We start from the raw sequence: 19451 nt of genomic DNA on the forward strand, positions 1-19451 counted from the left end.
CCCATTAAGATCCAAGATCCATAGTGTTGCCCTGTATAACGACGTGTCACATTAAGATCCATAGTGTTGCCCTGTATAACGACGTATCACATTAAGATCCATAGTGTTGCCTGTATAACGTCGTATCACATTAAGATCCATAGTGTTGCCCTGTATAACGACGTATCACAACGCCCTGCAGTTAACGAGAGGCGGGGTCAGTATTAGGGGTCATAGCCATGACATCATAGACAGCATCAGCACATGTGAGAGAGTTTTCAATCATTTGTCCGTGTTCCAGTAAGCTACCTAAGCTACGTGGACTCATAAAATAATAAAAATATGCTAAACTACAAAGACTACAAAGAACAATGACTCTACTCTGTCCAAACAGAGCCTACCAGAGAATCCAAAGTAAGCAAGAAAAACAATACGCTTCCCCCATGTCAGGAAAGGGGAGGTGGAGCCCCCTGCAGATATGTGAGGCTTAGAAAACACACACACACACACACACACAAAGCCAATGTGAGAAGGGGGAATGTTAACGAGGGTCTGAAGTCGTCTCTCACTGATTATCAAACACTAACTGCCCATCCTCATCTTCTGTTGTTGTAAGGCTATAGGTCCTCAGGAAATGAGGTCAAAGAAAACACCATCTCACACATCTTATGATCACACGTGTCATCATAACTGGGGCAGCCGTGGCCCACTGGTTAGCACTCTGGACTTGTAACCGGAGGGTTGCTGGTTTGAACCCCGACCAGTAGGCACAGCTGAAGTGCCCTTGAGCAAGGCACCTAACCCCTCACTGCTCCCCGAGCGCCGCTGTTGAAGCAGGCAGCTCACTGCGCCGGGATTAGTGTGTGCTTCACCGCACTGTGTGTGTTCACTGTGTGTGTTTCACTAATTCATGGATTGGGATAAATGCAGAGACCAAATTTCCCTCACGGGATCAAAAGAGTATATATACTTACTTATACTTATACTCATGCCAAATGCACAGTGCATGATGCCAGTTAGGGAACAAAAGATGTTGCACACACACATATTGTACATATTGTGTACAAAAGGACATAGTCAGTTTTATCTTTTTTCTGGCATATTGAGAGTTTCATTTCACAGAGTGGAGTATTTTTCTGGACAGTAGCTTTAGTATTTTTCTGGACAGTAGCGTTAGTATTTTTCTGGACAGTAGCATTAGCTTTAATTTCCCCTTGGGGATCAATAAAGTATCAATCTATCTATCTATTATCTTTTTTCTGGCATATTGAGAGTTTCATTTCACAGAATGGAGTATTTTTCTGGACAGTAGCGTTAGTATTTTTCTGGAAATTAGCTTTAGTATTTTTCTGGACAGTAACGTTAGTGGACATACGGATCTGGCCATGCAGCATAAGAGAGCATCTGATATGAACATCATCTGGTCACTGTGGAGCTCAACAGCCCACAAACCATGTGGATGAGAGTGTGTGTGTGTGTGTGAGTGTGTGTGTGTGTGTGTGTGTGTGTGTGTATGTGTGTGTGTGTGTCCACTAGACCTCTACTCTGCTGCCCACTATGCTTTGACTCATATTTACCACACTAGTAGGAACACACACTCAGATGGTATGACACTAGGGACACACTACTAGGACCACACACTTCAGATGCGATGACACTAGGGAGGAGAGTGGGGAAGGGTGGGGCAGAGAGCCAATGATCTGCCAGCTATTGTTGCCATGGTGATTGTGTCTGGGAGATGAGTTTATATAAGACCTTGCCCCGGTGGCAGGAACACCAAACCGTACAAAGCCTGAAACCACCGGAAGCTTCCTCTCTATAACCTGTTCTTTCTCTCTCTCTCTCTCTCTCAACGTCTGTCCCTCTGTCTCGCTCTCTCTCTCTCTCTTTATTTCTGTCCGTCTGTCTTTCATGCGCCCTCTCTCTCCCGACCTCTTTCTCCCTCTCTCTCTTTCCCTCTCTCTCCCTTTCTCTGTCTCCCTCTCTCTCTCTTCCTCCCTCTCTCTCTCTCTCTCTCTCTCACACCACAGGGACCCTGATAATACAGGAAGTGTGGGGGGCTGCACTGAAAACGGGACGTTTCTGTTCATGTTCTCTCTCTCTCCATCTCTCTCTCCCTCCATCTCTATCCCTCCATCTCTCTCTCCCTCCATCTCTCTCTCTCTCTCTCTCTCTCTCTCTCTTTCTTTCTCCTATTCTCGACCTGGCTGATGGCACAATTCTCTCAGAGTAGAGAAAAACACTCTTCTATCACTCTTCTATGTCTATTTCTGACAAACCCAAACCACGACCCCAATCAGAGACAACAACAGACATCCCATCTCACTCAGAGTCACAGAGAAAGAGAGGGAAAGAGAGAGAGAGGGAAAGAGAGAGAGAGAGAGGGAAAGAGAGAGAGAGAAGGGAAAGAGAGAGAGAGAGAGGGAAAGAGAGAGAGAGAGGGAAAGAGAGCAAGAGAGAGAGGGGGGCAGTGAGCAGCTACTGAATAACAACTCCAGTGATAAACACATCAACACCAGCCCCTGCCACAGAGCACACACACACACACACACACACACACACACACACACACACACACAAAGACGAGGCACATCCGCCCATCCACCTTAGAGACTTATGTAAGGACCAGAGCGGAGGTGGCACATGGACACACACACACACACACACACACACACACACACACATACAAACATCTGCACATGGGCCCACTGCTGCTGCACACACACACACACACACACACACACACACATGGGTACAGACATCTGCACATGAGCACACACACACACACACACACACACACACACACACACACACAGGTACTGTACAGACACAGGTACAGGCATCTGAAGATGGACACACACACACACACACACACACACACACACACACACACACACAGGGGTGATAAGCCGGTCCCCTTGTCCCCTTGTCCCATTCATCGAGTTACTCGAATAACTCGATTACAAAAATTACTCGAGGCAAAAACCCTGCCTCAAAGCCTCGTTAAATTCCTATGACGCGCACTATACGCGCAGGGATTTGATTATTCCACACGGACCGTTGTTCGGGAAGCACACCACTAGCGTGTGAATCGTGGTACATTCTGAATCATAGATTATGTTCTGAATTAGCTGGCGCGATGGCGGAGTCAAGATATCCATAAATGGCAGAGAATGTCTAAAGTTTTCAAGTAAAGTTTTGGGATCATTACATACTCAAAAAAGGAAAAGAAGAAGCATCTGAACCGAAAACATGCCCTCCATGCTGTTTCACCAAGCGTCAATAAAGTAACCTAGGCAAGGCCTATATCAATCTATCTAGCCTATCTATCATCTATCTACGTAGCCTATAGCCTACATTGATGTTGGCTGATTTTAATCACATACTGTATTTGTAGCGATGTCGTGATATAATGTTTAGCTTTTTATGTTTTTAAGTAGTAAACGTATTCACGTTCAATTGCAAGACAGTATGCCTAAAAAAGAACCCATTTTTACACATACATGCATGCACCCTCATCTTCCCTCACGCACCGCACGCGTGCACACACACACACAGGTTGCTGGGTTACCATAGGAAATAGGCTCACCCCAGAAATTATTTTTTAGTAGCCTAATGGTAAAATTATTTGTTAGTAGCCTAATGTTGGCTATTTTTTAGTAGCCTAATGGTAACATTATTTGTTAGTAGCCTAATGGTAAATGCTGCAGGTGTAGAAATCTACATAAAACAGTTATTTACTTTGATGTCAAGTCTAGATGAAACTTGTTGTGCATATTAATACATTAAATTGCTTTCCCTCTTCTCCCTCCCAGCACTTCACAACATAGTATGGACAGCTTTGTTCACCCAGCTAAGTCATGCACAAGAGGCTGCAATTTTGAGCATTTTGAACATTATTTAATTGTTGGCACTGGCACTTATAAACACTAAATGGGTAAATTGCAATAAATGGGCTTAGTTTTGGAGCCAAATGTTGGAGTTAGAATAAATACCTCTGTGCCAATTGCTTGATCATTTTACAGCCATGTAATTTTCGTTATGCATTATTTGTTTTGGTTGTTTAAAAATGCAAAAAAAAATTATCCGATTAATCGATTAATCGATCGATAAAGTGTTAGATTAATCGATTACAAAAAGAATTGATAGCTGCAGGCCTAGAGGGATGCTGAAAGGCCGGTCCCCTTGTCTGAGGGATGCTGATAGGCCGGTCCCCTTGTCTGAGGGATGCTGATAGGCCGGTCCCCTTGTCTGAGGGATGCTGATAGGCCAGTCCCCTTGTCTGAGAGATGGTGATAGGCCGGCCCCCTTGTCTGAGGGATGCTGATAGGCCGGTCCCCTTGTCTGAGGGATGCTGATAGGCCAGTCCCCTTGTCTGAGAGATGGTGATAGGCCGGCCCCCTTGTCTTTCAAAGCGGCAGTGTGGTGATTGTGGGCTACTTGTATCGTGATCCATGTACCGTGATGCGTAACGTATAATGAGGTCCTTGCCAATACACAGCCCTAGTGTGTGTGTGTGTGTGTGTGTGTGTGTGTGTGTGTGTGTGAGAGAGAGTTGTGTGTGTGTGTGTGTGTGCATGTGTGTGTGTCTGTCTGTGTGTCTGTGTGTGTGTGTGTGTGTGTGTGTGTGTGTGTGTGCATGTGTGTGTGTGTGTGCATGTGTGTGTGTGTGTGTGTGCATGTGTGCATGTGTGTGTGTGGGTGTCCTTGCCATGCATGTGTAGCGCCTCATGTTGATATCAGGGGTGACTAGTCATCCAGTAGCTATGAATGTAACATAAAGAAGAACAAGGGAAAACACACAAGGCCAATTATGAACAGGCTTTAAAATATAGATTTGGATTAGATTTGATTAGACAGGCCTTAAAATATAGATTTGGATTAGGTTTGATTAGACAGGCCTTAAAATATAGATTTGGATTAGATTTGATTAGACAGGCCTTAACATATAGATTTGGATTAGATTTGATTAGACAGGCCTTAAAATATAGATTTGGATTAGGTTTGATTAGACAGGCCTTAAAACAGACAGGCCTTAACATATAGATTTTGATTAGGTTTGATTAGACAGGCCTTATATTACGGTTCCCCACAGGAAAACCGCAACATAAATTGGAGAACAACAACTGGGTTAAGGCTCAAAAGGGGTATTTATTTACGTTCCCTAAAAAGGGCAAAAAGCAGGCTTGAAAACCGGCAAAAATGCTCAAAAGCGTTGAAAAACTGGAGACGATGAGGTGGTAGCAACCAGCAGGAAAAACCCAGAATATGCTCTGCAGACCAGGTCCAGAATGTGCCTTTTGAAGAGGCCGGCAAGGTGCATCCTGGCTAATTGGATCACCTGGTTAGGGAGCAGAAAACGGCAGGTAGCAGCAGCCCTACCACTCACAGCCAGCAGGGTGCGCCAAAAACCATAATGGTAATGATTAAGGAACTTCGAGGGCCGTAACACCTTAAAGCAACACCAAAGAACGTTTCCTCTGCACGCACGCTATTTGTTTATCCATTGCAAATAACGATGTCCACAGACAAGGTAGGCTATATGTTGCATGATTTTATGAAAGTATGATGCATTGCGACATCGTGCAAGTCAAATTTGTAGTTTCTTATGTCTCATTCCATTGAACTACAGATCCGCTACCCGATCTGGCAAACTTACATAGTGCGGTTATAGCCGATAGAGGGCCACGAAGCGAATGCAGAAGTGCTGTTCACAATGTTACGAGTTGATGAACCACTGAAACAATTTTGGAAACATTATTTTAAGGTACAAAAAACTCTTTGGTGTTGCTTTAAAACAGACAGGCCTTAAAATATAGATTTTGTGTTGATACTCCGTCGGTCCCTGGGGTTTGTCCCTGTATGTCGGATGGGCAGTAAACAACTGGTGATGAGGTGCACGGTACACCACTCACACACACACACACACACACACACACACACACACACACCACTGGGGCAAGGAAGGGGGCGAGGTGGGGTACGAGGCCCGAAGGGGAAGTACCAGGCTGTCCCCACCACCCACCTCCTTCCACATGCTTCCTTCCCATCAGCGCAACCATGGCAACCATGTCATATGTGCATGAATTACCAAGGCAACCATGTCATATGTGCGTGGATTACCAAGGCAACCATGTCATATGTGCGTGGATTACACTGGGACCGTATAGCCAGGAGGGCCACACACACACACACACAGTAGAGCCAGGAGGGCCTTGTACCAAGTTACCCATCTGCCAGTAGAGCAGAGGTAGGAGTAGTACACACACACACACACACACACACACACACACACACACACACACAGTAGAGCAGAGGTAGGAGTAGTTCACACACACACACACACACACACACACACACACACACACACACACACACACACACAGAGTAGAGCAGAGGTAGGAGTAGTTCACACACACACACACACACACACACACACACACACACACACACACACACACACACAGTAGAGCAGAGGTAGGAGTAGTTCACACACACACACACACACACACACACACACACACACACACACACACAGAGTAGAGCAGAGGTAGGAGTAGTTCACACACACACACACACACACACACACACACACACACAGTAGAGCAGAGGTACAGTAGGAGTAGTTCACACACACACACACACACCTACTCACACACACACACACACACACAGTAGAGCAGAGGTAGGAGTAGTTCCAAGTGCATTTTCTCTCAGTGTCATGCACAGATTATCATACTATTGACAGTCAGTCTTGACAGTCATTCACAGTGACCACCAATGCAGTAAGGCCATATTACTGTAATCACTACTAGTGCTGTCAGTCAACCAACAGGAAAAGGTCAGTCAGATTACCTAGCTGTCAGGAGCATCTGAGGTAACTTGGATTCATTAGCGTAGCACAGTGTGTCTGAGTGCACAGCAGTGGCACTAATTTACTCCAGTCACTACAGCTCTGGGGACAGCCTCCACCTGCACGCTAATCTGATTAGCACGCTAGCCAGGCTAAGTAAACACACAGGCTAACGCTAGCCTAGCGCTGATTCACCCTTCTGCCAGCGTCACCACCACACATTCTAGAAGACCGTAGAAGGGTGGACGAGCTCCCCAGTGCACGCCACAATAGACTGCCTCGGACCAGAACTCATTCTTCACAGGTCATAATACAACTTGGGAAGCCTCTAAAGCTCCTATTGATCCCATACACAATGTGTTCTCTGTTGAACACTGACGCTCAACAATACAAGTGGTTTTTGCAGTGCATTTCAGATATATTGGAGTTTAAAAAACATTTTTTTAAAACTAGGTTATCAAATATGGAAAGAAATGGCAATAATATTAACATCATAAATGGAGTTCAGAGAATGGACAGAGCGTTCTGTGAAAGTGGGCCATGTTGCTTCCACGAAGAGGCCAGTAAGGACAGGAGGCTAATGCAGCAGCGGATCTGTTTATCAGCACAACTGGAGGAGTAAAACAATCTGCCACACTTAGTGCATAACAGGATCTTCTGTCCTGCAGGCCCATGTGGAGGAGAGAGAGAGAGAGGGAAAAGAGATAGAGAGAGAGAGAGAGAGAGAGAGAAAGAGAGGAAGGGAGGGAGAGAGAGATAGAGAGAGAGACAGAGGGAGAGAGAGAAAGCGGTTGTAGCTGCTGGTGGTGTGGAGGAGGGAGATGGCATGGTGGTGGTGGTGGAGCGGAGAGGAGCAGAGTGGAGAGTAGAGTAGAGCCAGATGACTCAGAACCATTAGGGCGAGTGGTGAGCAGCTCTGTTACACAATACCACAACAGTTGGCCAGATTACACAGCAGAAGGCTGGTGTCATCCACGGAATGGTGTCAGGATGGAGCCATTCTGTGTGCAACAGTGACACCCTGTGGTGGCACGCGGTAGTGTACTGGGTGAAAGGTGACGATCATTTATTATTCTGAAAACAGAACTTCCTTTAATGTGTTCATCATTTAGGGCAGGGGTCCCCAACCTTTTATGTACCATGGACCGGTTTGATTCCCATTTTTTTTCACGGACCGGTGGGGGAGGGGGGGCCGGGGGTTCCATGTTCCGTGTTGTGCATGCATTACTTGAAAATAACTAGCTCCAGTTATGTATGAACAGTGAAGGTAAAAAACTCTTAAAAATGTGAAAAAGGTGAACTTGAAGAAGTGAAAATTGAACAATATGAACTATGAAAATTGAACAACTTGAAGCTACATCTATCATGTGTGAACATGCTTAACAAAATGTGATAACAAAACATGGGAACGAAACATGCATTACGAATATAATCAGTGGGAGCCCTGTGCTTGTTTCCCTGCAACAAGAAGGTTCCATCCAGTGACACCCTCAGTGTGTTTGAAATGTCCAGTCGATTGCGCAATTTGGTCTTAGTTGCAGTCATTGCCGAAAACCTGGCCTCGCATAGATACGTGGTGGGAAATGTAGCAACGTTTTCAGCGCTTTTACGGCTATCTCGGGATATTCTGCTTTGGTTTTCATCCAAAAACCCGCCAGAGAGGTTTCCTCATAGCCTACACACTCTTAAGACCACCGTCATTTGTAATTTCGATCAACTGCTCTTCCTCCTGCGCTGACAAGTTAGGACTATTCGGGATATTGACAAATGGGTTGCGGACCCACACATTGGTTTGCCGTGGATCTTTGGAGGATGGGAAGTAACGCTCAAACTCATTTGAGAGCGCAACAAGGTGATCGCGCACCAGCTGCGAGAGAAAGGGCCCTGCCTCAGTCTCTCCCAAAACCCCCACTACTTTTTGGAACATATCAAATACACCCCGATCCACTCGTCGTACCCACAAATCAAGTGTGGCTTTAAATGCAGCGACTTTATCTGCCAGTTTAAAGACAGTCGTCATTCTCCCCTGGAGTGACAGGTTGAGGTCATTAAGCAACCCGAATATGTCCCACAGGTAAGCGAGTTTTGACACCCAGCCCTCATCACTAAAATATGCAGCTAACGGTGACTTTTTTTCTGTAAGAGAAATCTCTGCAGCGGCTCTCGCAACTCAAACACTCTGGCCAGTGATCTGCAACCAACCAACTTGGATAGCGTACCACGGTGACCCATTCACCCTCTCTAACAACTGTGCCTCAATATCCTCTGACATATCATCAATTTAGCTGCAGCCTCCCCAAGAAGTTCATTGCCCATGCCTTTACCAGCAGGCAGAATGAACTCTTCCCCAATAGTATAGGGCTTCTTAGATTTAGCAATCCGACTAGCCAATATGAGGCTTTTAGCGCAGCCACGTTCACCGATGTGGTTACTTTACGCACTAGTTTTTTGTCCTTCTTGCTCGCGTTTCTTACGCTCAAAGAACTCAAGGGGTTTGTCTTTAAGTGTAGGATGCTTGGACTCTAGATGTCGAATTAGCTTTGATGGTTTCATTGCTTCGTTTGACAACATGTCGCCAAATACCACACATAAAGGACTTGGTGCATGCGAGTCACCGGTCTCTGCGAAACCATATTGTAACGATTTGATAGCAACACACATTGCATTCTGGGAGGCTAGCACTCAGTCCAAAAGGCACCGACTATACACAGCCCCCTCGCGAGCTATTGCCGTCCTCGGCAATATCTCCTCACTTAGCCATTGCCATAACGTCGGTGTAGGCATTCACTCGCTCAGTCCATCAGTCTGCGGTACCGCCAACAACACGCACACGCCGCAGGAGCTCACTCAACGGGGAGCCACGCTGCTAGCAATCCAGTGCGGGCGTGCTAGCAGCCACGTGGCCGACCCCGCTCGTCACCAGCTCCCTCTCAGCAGCCGCCCTCAGGCTGCACTTTCCGCGGCGTGTCACCGCACTCCTCCTGTCCAGACGGGGCCCTAGGTGGCCTTCCTACCGTAGACTGTGGCACCAAGCACCGGAACTCACGGGTCAACTGTCGCTGCACCTCCGTCGCTCCACTCCACAGTTGCACCGACCAGGATAGGCAGGCCCCAGCTCCGCTGCAGCCGGACCATGCTGAGCTCTCAGGCCGTCAGCTACCGGTTTCAGCGTCCCTCCTCGCGCTGCCTCCTCACAGAGCTGTCCTCCTTTGCTCCCGGCCCGCTCCACTCCGTCATGGTCACGCCGAAGGCCCTTTCTGCCTCGTGCTATCTCCCAACACAGCGAACCTTTTTTTTTTTGTTTCTCTCTGGTGCCGGCCAACAGGCCAACTAGAACGGGCGCCCACACAGCACGGTGCCTCTCACACGCACCCAAACGTTTTTAAAGTTCAGAGTTCAGAGGGCCTTTCCGTCGAGGCTGCCCCACCGTCGTGAGTTCGCTGCCCCCAGCGGCTCTGCCAACCGTCCATCGTCCAGGAACCTCTTCCTCGCCGCTCTCCCTCGGCTCTGCTCACGCGTCGCGGCTCGCAGTGGAGTCTGCGCCCAGGCCAGCGCCGTCTTCTCCGCGAACGCTTCTTCAGGCCCCTCTTCCGGCAAGATCTCCTCCCATGGCAGCAGGCAGGTCCAGGCGACAGCTCCTCTCCTCCGGCGGCAGTAACGATAGCAGGCCTCAAGCTCTTTCGCAGCCCTTACAAGGGCTCTCTCTGGATCCTCTTGTGTGGGCCTCCACCCAGTGGTATGGTCTTCCATTCCTAGCTTCTCTCGCTGAGCGGAGGTCATGTTCGAAAGTCCCTTCTGACACCAATGTAACGATTTGATAGCAACACACATTGCATTCTGGGAGGCTAGCACTCAGTCCAAAAGGCACCGACGTTACAATATTTTAAATATGACTCGTCATATTTCATATTGAATGACCCCTTCTTTTTCTTTGAGGTATCTGGCTCACCATCGTTAGTGGGTATTATTGCGAATGTGACATTATTGCGAATTAAATTGAGTTTATTTCGTTTGCATGCATTTTTTTCAACTCTTGTCGTAGGCTACGGCCCGGTTAGGAATATCGGGCCGTGGCCCGGTGGTTGGGGACCGCTGATTTAGGGCACTTAAGGCTAAGAGCACACATTTAGGGCACTTAAGGCTTAATCTGAGCAACATAAATCATTCCAACTGGACATGCTACCATAACTCATGAGAAATAACTTCCCTCTGAATTGAGAAAGATCTCTGTTTTTGTGCACCTTAGGGAAGACACACACTCCCCTCACATGTACAGTTGAGTTGAGTAAGGCTGGTTAGGGACCCATTACCTCATTTGGCCTCTTGCATAACCCATTACCCAATGGGACCCAGATACACACTTACTGTACCGGTACTTACTTACCAACTTATTCTTTTGGCTGACGCACTGAGACAAATGGGATCCTGTCTGAGCCAGATGTGATGCACTGAGCCGAACAGCCTCTGAATTTTATGCCACCAAAAATGGAATGATTTACAACATGCGCTGAAACTGGAAACTTTGGTTTCCTTGGAATGTTTTAGAAACCTTATTCCCGGTGTTGTGCAGTCTGTTTGTATGTGTGAACTATGATTGTTGGTTTATATTGTTGTTGTATATTGTGTATGTAATCAGGGCGTCATTGGAAAAGAGAGCTTGCTCTCAACTGACCCCGCCCCCTCCCCCCCCCCTGAATAAATAAAGGTGAAGAAAGAAGAATAGGATGTATTTTGGCAAGTACATTGCTACAACACAAGTTTGACAAGTAAACTGCTACAACAAAATTCCCTGATATTCCATGACTTTGCCCCACACATTATAATATTCCATGAATTTCCATGTCTGGAATAGACTCTATCAACTTTCCATGATATTCCAGAAATTCCATGACCCGTGGGAACCCTGATCAATGGATTTTATTGAGCGGTGCCAACAAAATAGAACTGAATTGTAATCCAAACAGCGGCAATGGCAGAGTTTGATGCTGGTGTGCATGGTTGTATTCAAAACAATGGAATCTAATATAATGGAATCAAAAGCAAATGGAAAATATTTAGTTTCTTTTTCTTTCGGTCAGCTGTTCCATAATACCATTGATTGTGCTGCAGATTATTTGTGGAAGAGCAATCTCCTTGTTGAGGAGGCCCTATCCCTGCAGATCAAAGATAGATAAAGCCTGCTTTGGGAACAGAACACAGGTGCCTGTCCAGCCATGGGTCTGTCTACACGGAAAATGACAAGTGTCTTGGTGCAGTTCAGGGGTGCAGCCACTGGTTCCATGATTGATGAGATTCAGTGAATGCATAGTATAGTATAGCCTATGCATCATATAAAAGTTTGGGACAACCAAACAGCAGTGCAATGTGATCAAATCCCTCTTGTTAGTAGGCCTAGGTTACCATGGTTACCATGTCTTTTTGCAAATCATGACGTTACCATGGTTACCACGTAAACTCATCGGTTTTTTGTTTTCTTTTCTCTCCCGTCTTCGCGGGTCGGGTTAGAAATCAGAGCGTAATTTCGCGGGTTGGGTCGGGTTAGAAATCAGAGCGTAATTTCGCGGGTTGGGTCGGGTCGGGTTAGAAATCAGAGCGTAATTTCGCGGGTTGGGTCGGGTCGGGTTAGAAATCAGAGCGTAATTTCGCGGGTTGGGTCGGGTTAGAAATCAGAGCGTAATTTCGCGGGTTGGGTCGGGTCGGGTTAGAAATCAGAGCGTAATTTCGCGGGTTGGGTCGGGTCGGGTTGGAAATCAGAGCGTAATTTCGCGGGTCGGGTCGGGTTAGAAATCAGAGCGTAATTTCGCGGGTCGGGTCGGGTTAGAAATCAGAGCGTAATTTCGCGGGTTGGGTCGGGTCGGGTTAGAAATCAGAGCGTAATTTCGCGGGTTGGGTCGGGTCGGGTTAGAAATCAGAGCGTAATTTCGCGGGTTGGGTCGGGTCGGGTTAGAAATCAGAGCGTAATTTCGCGGGTTGGGTCGGGTCGGGTCGGGTTAGAAATCAGAGCGTAATTTCGCGGGTCGGGTCGGGTTAGAAATCAGAGCGTAATTTCGCGGGTCGGGTCGGGTCGGGTTAGAAATCAGAGCGTAATTTCGCGGGTTGGGTCGGGTCGGGTTAGAAATCAGAGCGTAATTTCGCGGGTTGGGTCGGGTCGGGTCGGGTTAGAAATCAGAGCGTAATTTCGCGGGTCGGGTCGGGTTAGAAATCAGAGCGTAATTTCGCGGGTTGGGTCGGGTTAGAAATCAGAGCGTAATTTCGCGGGTTGGGTCGGGTTAGAAATCAGAGCGTAATTTCGCAGGTTGGGTCGGGTCGGGTTAGAAATCAGAGCGTAATTTTGCGGGTTGGGTCGGGTCGGGTTAGAAATCAGAGCGTAATTTCGCGGGTTGGGTCGGGTCGGGTTAGAAATCAGAGCGTAATTTCGCGGGTCGGGTCGGGCATAATTTCACGGGTTGGGCGGTGCGTACTGGCTGTCACGATGGGTTGGGTCACTAGTACACAGAATGTCTTGAAAATAACACAACTTGTGTTGTTTTTAACACATCTCTATGTCCAGATAGGGATAACACAGTTTGTGTTGAAAAGAATACCACTTGTGTTGTTTTTAACACATCTCTATGTCCAGATAGGGACAACACAGTTTGTGTTGTTTCTAACACATCCGTTACAGTGTGCATGGCAAGAAACACGGAGTACAGAGGACTGTGATGATAAGGACACTCAGGGGGCATTTAGCCAGGGGGCATCCAGGTAACATTTAAGCAATAAGCCCCGAGGCACGACGCGCTAGCGGAGTAAAACCCCCCTTAGCTCTTAGCCCTTAGTGTAACCTACAGCCTCTAGTGGCTTATTGCTTTTCTAAAACCGTTACTACATATTTCTGGCAAGATTTCATAAAATAAAGGCACAGCAACAAGAAATGTAACGATTTATTTATAGATAATCATTCTTCTGCCAAGAAATATATTTCCTCTATCTAAATGGTTGTCAAGCATCGTCGAGACGCAGCTACTTTGACTTTTGTATCAAGTTATGGTAGCGCAGTAATATAGAACGAAATGTGGTCAAGTTGGTATGTTTGTGCTGAATTTTACAACGGCATCGAACGCGATTCAGCCAATCATACGGAACGGAACTATCCGTTTTAGAAATGCCTATAGATCTCACATCACACTCCACCTCAGTGCTAGAGTTCTTCCCAAAATATGACAAAGGACAAGAGTGTCTGAAACACAATGTGCTCTCCCAAAAGGAAATGCGTTCAGGAACTGCAAACCAATCTTATTGTTTGAATGATATGTATTACTTAAAGGGGTATTAAAAAAAAGTCAGGGTAAATTCAAAAGAAAACAAATTCTGATGAAAATGCATAACTCCGATTCTCCACCAGATGGCGCCTATTCACTGATGCATAACTGAATAATGGCACAAGTGCAAATGTTCCTGCTAAGGAGACTGAAAGGTTTTAACATCAGACAGGACATACCAACAGTCCAGTCGCTTATTAAATCAGTCCTGACTTTTAACATCACATCCTGGTACAACGTTGTATGAGACAAGCAAGAACAAACTGAATCGCTTCAAAGCTCCTCTGGCCAGAAAGAAAAACCTACAAAAAGTCTTTCATACCCACTGCCATACACTTTTAAACATGCGCAAACAGACTTTTTTACTCTAACCCAGGCCTCTATGAGCCTTAAACTAAGGACGATTTTTTGTCATGTGATATAGACAATAAAGGTTGTTTTAACCCTTCACAGGAGAGAACAATGCATTTCCTTATGCATGGCACAGAATATGATTAGATATGGTATATTAAAGAGAAACATGGTTTCCCATGCATATACATACAGTACTCCTATATAAAGTGTGAATCATTCTTTCCACTGAGAAAATCTCTCTTTTGTGACAGGAAGACCTGGCAATAATATCCAAAGATGACAGTAAGAAACAGCACCTTGCGTCACAGTCACCTTACTATAGGTGGATTAATCACATGAACCTATTTCCTGCTGACCAACAATCTCATAACTGTTCTCATGTGACAATCACCAATACAATATGTGAACATCAACATCCCACAAGCAAATAGTCATCGCTGATGGTGCAGCATCTCGACTAGCCGCTGCAGCACAATAGTCATCCCTAATGGTGCAGCACAATAGTCATCCCTGATGGTGCAGCACAATAGTCATCCCTGATGGTGCACCACAATAGTCATCCCTGATGGTGCAGCATCTCGACTAGCCGCTACAACACAATAGTCATCCCTAATGGTGCAGCACAATAGTCATCCCTAATGGTGCAGCATTTTGACCACTAGCTGCTGCACCACAGATCTACAGGTCTATAACATATAATATGCTCTGTTTAGCCAATCAATCCACTATGCAGTTGAATAGTGTCTGTATTAGAAAGACCAGGTCCAGTTCTGCAGCGCAGTGCTGTGGAGAGACCAGGCCCAGTTCTGCAGCGCAGTGCCGTGGAGAGCAAAGTGTTTTAAATGTGTAATTACTTATCACCACCATTGTAATTACAACGGGCGTTCAGCCCACCATAGAATAGCCTGCTGCCTCACTGTAGCATCCATTCATTAGTCTAACTCACACTCAGACCCCCATGCTGATCAACAACCAGGCTCAGTAAACAATAAACTCCATGCTGATAAACAACCAGGCTCAGTAAACAGTAAACACCATGCTGATCAACAACCAGGCTCAGTAAACAGTAAACTCCATGCTGATCAACAGCCAGGCTCAGTAAACACCATGCTGATCAACAACCAGGCTCAGTAAACAGTAAACTCCATGCTGATTAACAGCCAGGCTCAGTAAACACCATGCTGATCAACAACCAGGCTCAGTAAACAGTAAACACCATGCTGATCAACAGCCAGGCTCAGTAAACACCATGCTGATCAACAACCAGGCTCAGTAAACACCATGCTGATCAACAACCAGGCACAGTAAACACCATGCTGATCAACAACCAGGCTCAGTAAACAGTAAACACCATGCTGATCAACAACCAGAGACTGGAGCAGGTGGAGCTGCCTTGATCTGAACATCACAAAAAACAAAGAACTGATAATAGATTTCCTAAAGGCCCCCTCCACCATCTCCACTATGACTGCCAACAGTCAGCCAATAGAGAGGGTTGACACGTATAGATACCTTGGGACAATATTAGATCACAAACTCAACTTCCAACCAAACTCCCATACCATCTACTCCAAGTGCCAGCAGCATCTCTTGTTCCTCCGTAAACTCTGCAGAGACTTTAGGTCAATCAATCCGTACCAACAGAATTAGATGCTTCACTGAATCCATAATCACCTTCAATATCATAGCCTGCTTAGGCACTGTCCAACACTAAACAGAATCATAAAACTGAGCAGCAAAATAATTGGACAAGAGCAGGAATCTTGCTCCACCTCTTATAGATCTCACATACCTCTTATAGATCTCTTATAGATCTCACATACCTCTTATATATCTCTCATACCTCTTATAGATCTCTCATACCTCTTATAGATCTCTTATAGATCTCTCATACCTCGTATAGATCTCTTATAGATCTCTCATACCTCTTAAAGATCTCTCATACCTCGTATAGATCTCTTATAGATCTCTCATACCTCTTATAGATCTCTCATACCTCTTATAGATCTCTTATAGATCTCTCATACCTCGTATAGATCTCTTATAGATCTCTCATACCTCTTATAGATCTCACATACTTCTTATAGATCTCTTATAGATCTCACATACCTCTTATAGATCTCACATACCTCTTATAGATCTCTCATACCTCTTATAGATCTCTTATAGATCTCTCATACCTCGTATAGATCTCTTATAGATCTCTCATACCTCTTATAGATCTCTCATACCTCTTATAGATCTCTTATAGATCTCTCATACCTCTTATAGATCTCTTATAGATCTCTCATACCTCTTATAGATCTCTCATACCTCGTATAGATCTCTTATAGATCTCTCATACCTCTTATAGATCTCACATACCTCGTATAGATCTCTTATAGATCTCTCATACCTCTTATAGATCTCTCATACCTCGTATAGATCTCTTATAGATCTCTCATAGATCTCTCATACCTCGTATAGATCTCTTATAGATCTCTCATACCTCTTATAGATCTCTCATACCTCTAATATATCTCTCATACAGTACCTAGCTCATTGCCCATTTCCTTTCATCACTGCGGGTGTTTGGCCAGAGGCAATGATGGGCAACATGGTGTGAGCGTAATCCAACATGGTGTGAGTGTAATCCAACATGGTGTGTGAGTGTAATCCAACATGGTGTGAGTGTAATCCAACATGGTGTGTGAGCGTAATCCAACATGGTGTGAGCGTAATCCAACATGGTGTGTGAGTGTAATCCAACATGGTGTGAGCGTAATCCAACATGGTGTGAGCGTAATAAGATGGCTGCCCCCAGGTCAAGTGCCGCTCTTCACAGACATTACTCACACAAGACAAACACACTGGGTGGGGATCTGATGCCGCTATGCAGCGTCTGCCTTTGGGAGGCACAATATTAGATTTCTGACAATGTTTGATATGCCGATATTTTCAAACTCATTTGGGCCGATTGCCGGTGCCAATGCCTATATGTACAAATCTTTTTTATTTATTTTAAGGGTATTCCCTGTTCTAGAATTAACCATTTGTTCTTATGGTGATTTGCTGCAGATACAGGCACATATCCTTTAATTCTACCAAAAATGTATACTTCAAGAAATCTAGACTTATGGCAGATAATAAATCATAATAAATAAGAAATCATTTCAAGTGTAGATGTAAAATATGCAAAATTACATTCTCAAATAAAAGGTCTCATTCTATTTCATAGATCTGTATGATGCTTCCTCTGAAACTCTAATAGTTTGTGCCGATATAATCTTGCCGATTTATCTGCCACGAATATCTGCAGAAGTTTTTATATCTGCAGATGAAAATAATACAATTCTTAAGCTGTTATCTGCTGATGCCGATGTCGTACTGATAATATTGTGCATCCCTGCCTGCTAGTTTATCGCTGTTGCAGGCCAGGAGGGAGCTGGTGATGCAGGCCTTAGAAACAGCAGGTTTGTGTGTGTGTGTGTGGGTGTGTGTGTGTGTTCGTAGAAAAAGCAGGGTTTGTGTGTGTGTGTGTGTGTGTGTGTGTGTGTGTGTTCGTAGAAACAGCAGGGTTTTTGTGTGTGTGTGTGTGTGTGTGTGTGTTCGTAAAAACAGCAGGGTTTGTGTGTGTGTGTGTGTGTGCGTGTGTGTGTGTGTGTGTGTTCGTAGAAACAGCAGGGTTTGTGTGTGTGTGTGTGTGTTCGTAGAAACAGCAGGGTTTGTGTGTGTGTGTGTGTGTGTGTGTGTGTGTGTGTTCGTAGAAACAGCAGGGCTGGGTGTAATAGTCTCTGTTAAGGCCGTAGAAACGGCAGGGCTGGGAGTGATAGTCTCTGTTAGCTGGGAGTGATAGTCTCTGTTAGCTGGGAGCGATAGTCTCTGTTAGCTGGGAGTGATGGTCTCTGTTAGCTGGGAGTGATAGTCTCTGTTAGCTCTATGGGTTACTATTCACATGTTTAACAAACTGAAGTGCATGACATTTTAATATAGAACGCAGTATCGCCATCATTTTATCACAAACTGAACACAGAGCTATTAAAAACATAAATGTCAGAGAGAGAGAGAGAGAGAGAGAGAGAGAGAGAGAGAGAGAGAAATCAGGCCCAGAACACAGAACATTACATGTTCTACCATCTGGAAATGTTGTCACAACATTGGAAGCTGAAATGTCACAGGGTCAAAAAATGCAATCCTCAAATTGGCAAAAGCAAGTCAGTTTGTACCTTATAGCAGCTTATAGCAGCTTATAGCAGGAGCCAGTCCAACTGGGTTCTACTACGGAACAAGCCTCACGCAGGCCGCGTCTCCTCAGATTCTTCCTCTCCAACAGAGAGGAACCTCCGCCTTGCTACCCCTACTCCTGCACCTCCGCCTGCTACCCCTACTCCAGCACCTCCGCCTGCTACCCCTACTCCAGCACCTCCGCCCTGCTACCCCTACTCCAGCACCTCCGCCTTGCTACCCCTACTCCAGCACCTCCGCCTGCTACCCCTACTCCAGCACCTCCGCATGCTACCCCTACTCCAGCACCTCCGCCTGCTACCCCTACTCCAGCACCTCCGCCTGCTACCCCTACTCCAGCACCTCCGCCCTGCTACCCCTACTCCAGCACCTCCGCCTGCTACCCCTACTCCAGCACCTCCGCCCTGCTACCCCTACTCCAGCACCTCCGCCTGCTACCCCTACTCCAGCACCTCCGCCCTGCTACCCCTACTCCTGCACCTCCGCCTGCTACCCCTACTCCAGCATGGCCTGTATAGAGTGTTCACTACCACAGCAGAGCTGCTTAGATCAGCTGTACTACATGTAAAAGTGAAGAGTTGACACTTGAACTCACAGATTTCCAGATGTCCTGTGAGAAACGCACACCATCGGCCTTGGCTATGATTGAGGAGTATCGGTCAAGTGATGGTCAAGACTTCCTAATTTCAAACAAGGCTGTTTGCAGACGGAACCATTAAACCAGCCAGTCGGCAAGAGCT

This window comes from Alosa sapidissima, chromosome 12 (assembly GCF_018492685.1).
Source record: "Alosa sapidissima isolate fAloSap1 chromosome 12, fAloSap1.pri, whole genome shotgun sequence".
In the NCBI taxonomy this organism is placed as follows: Eukaryota; Metazoa; Chordata; class Actinopteri; order Clupeiformes; family Clupeidae; genus Alosa; species Alosa sapidissima.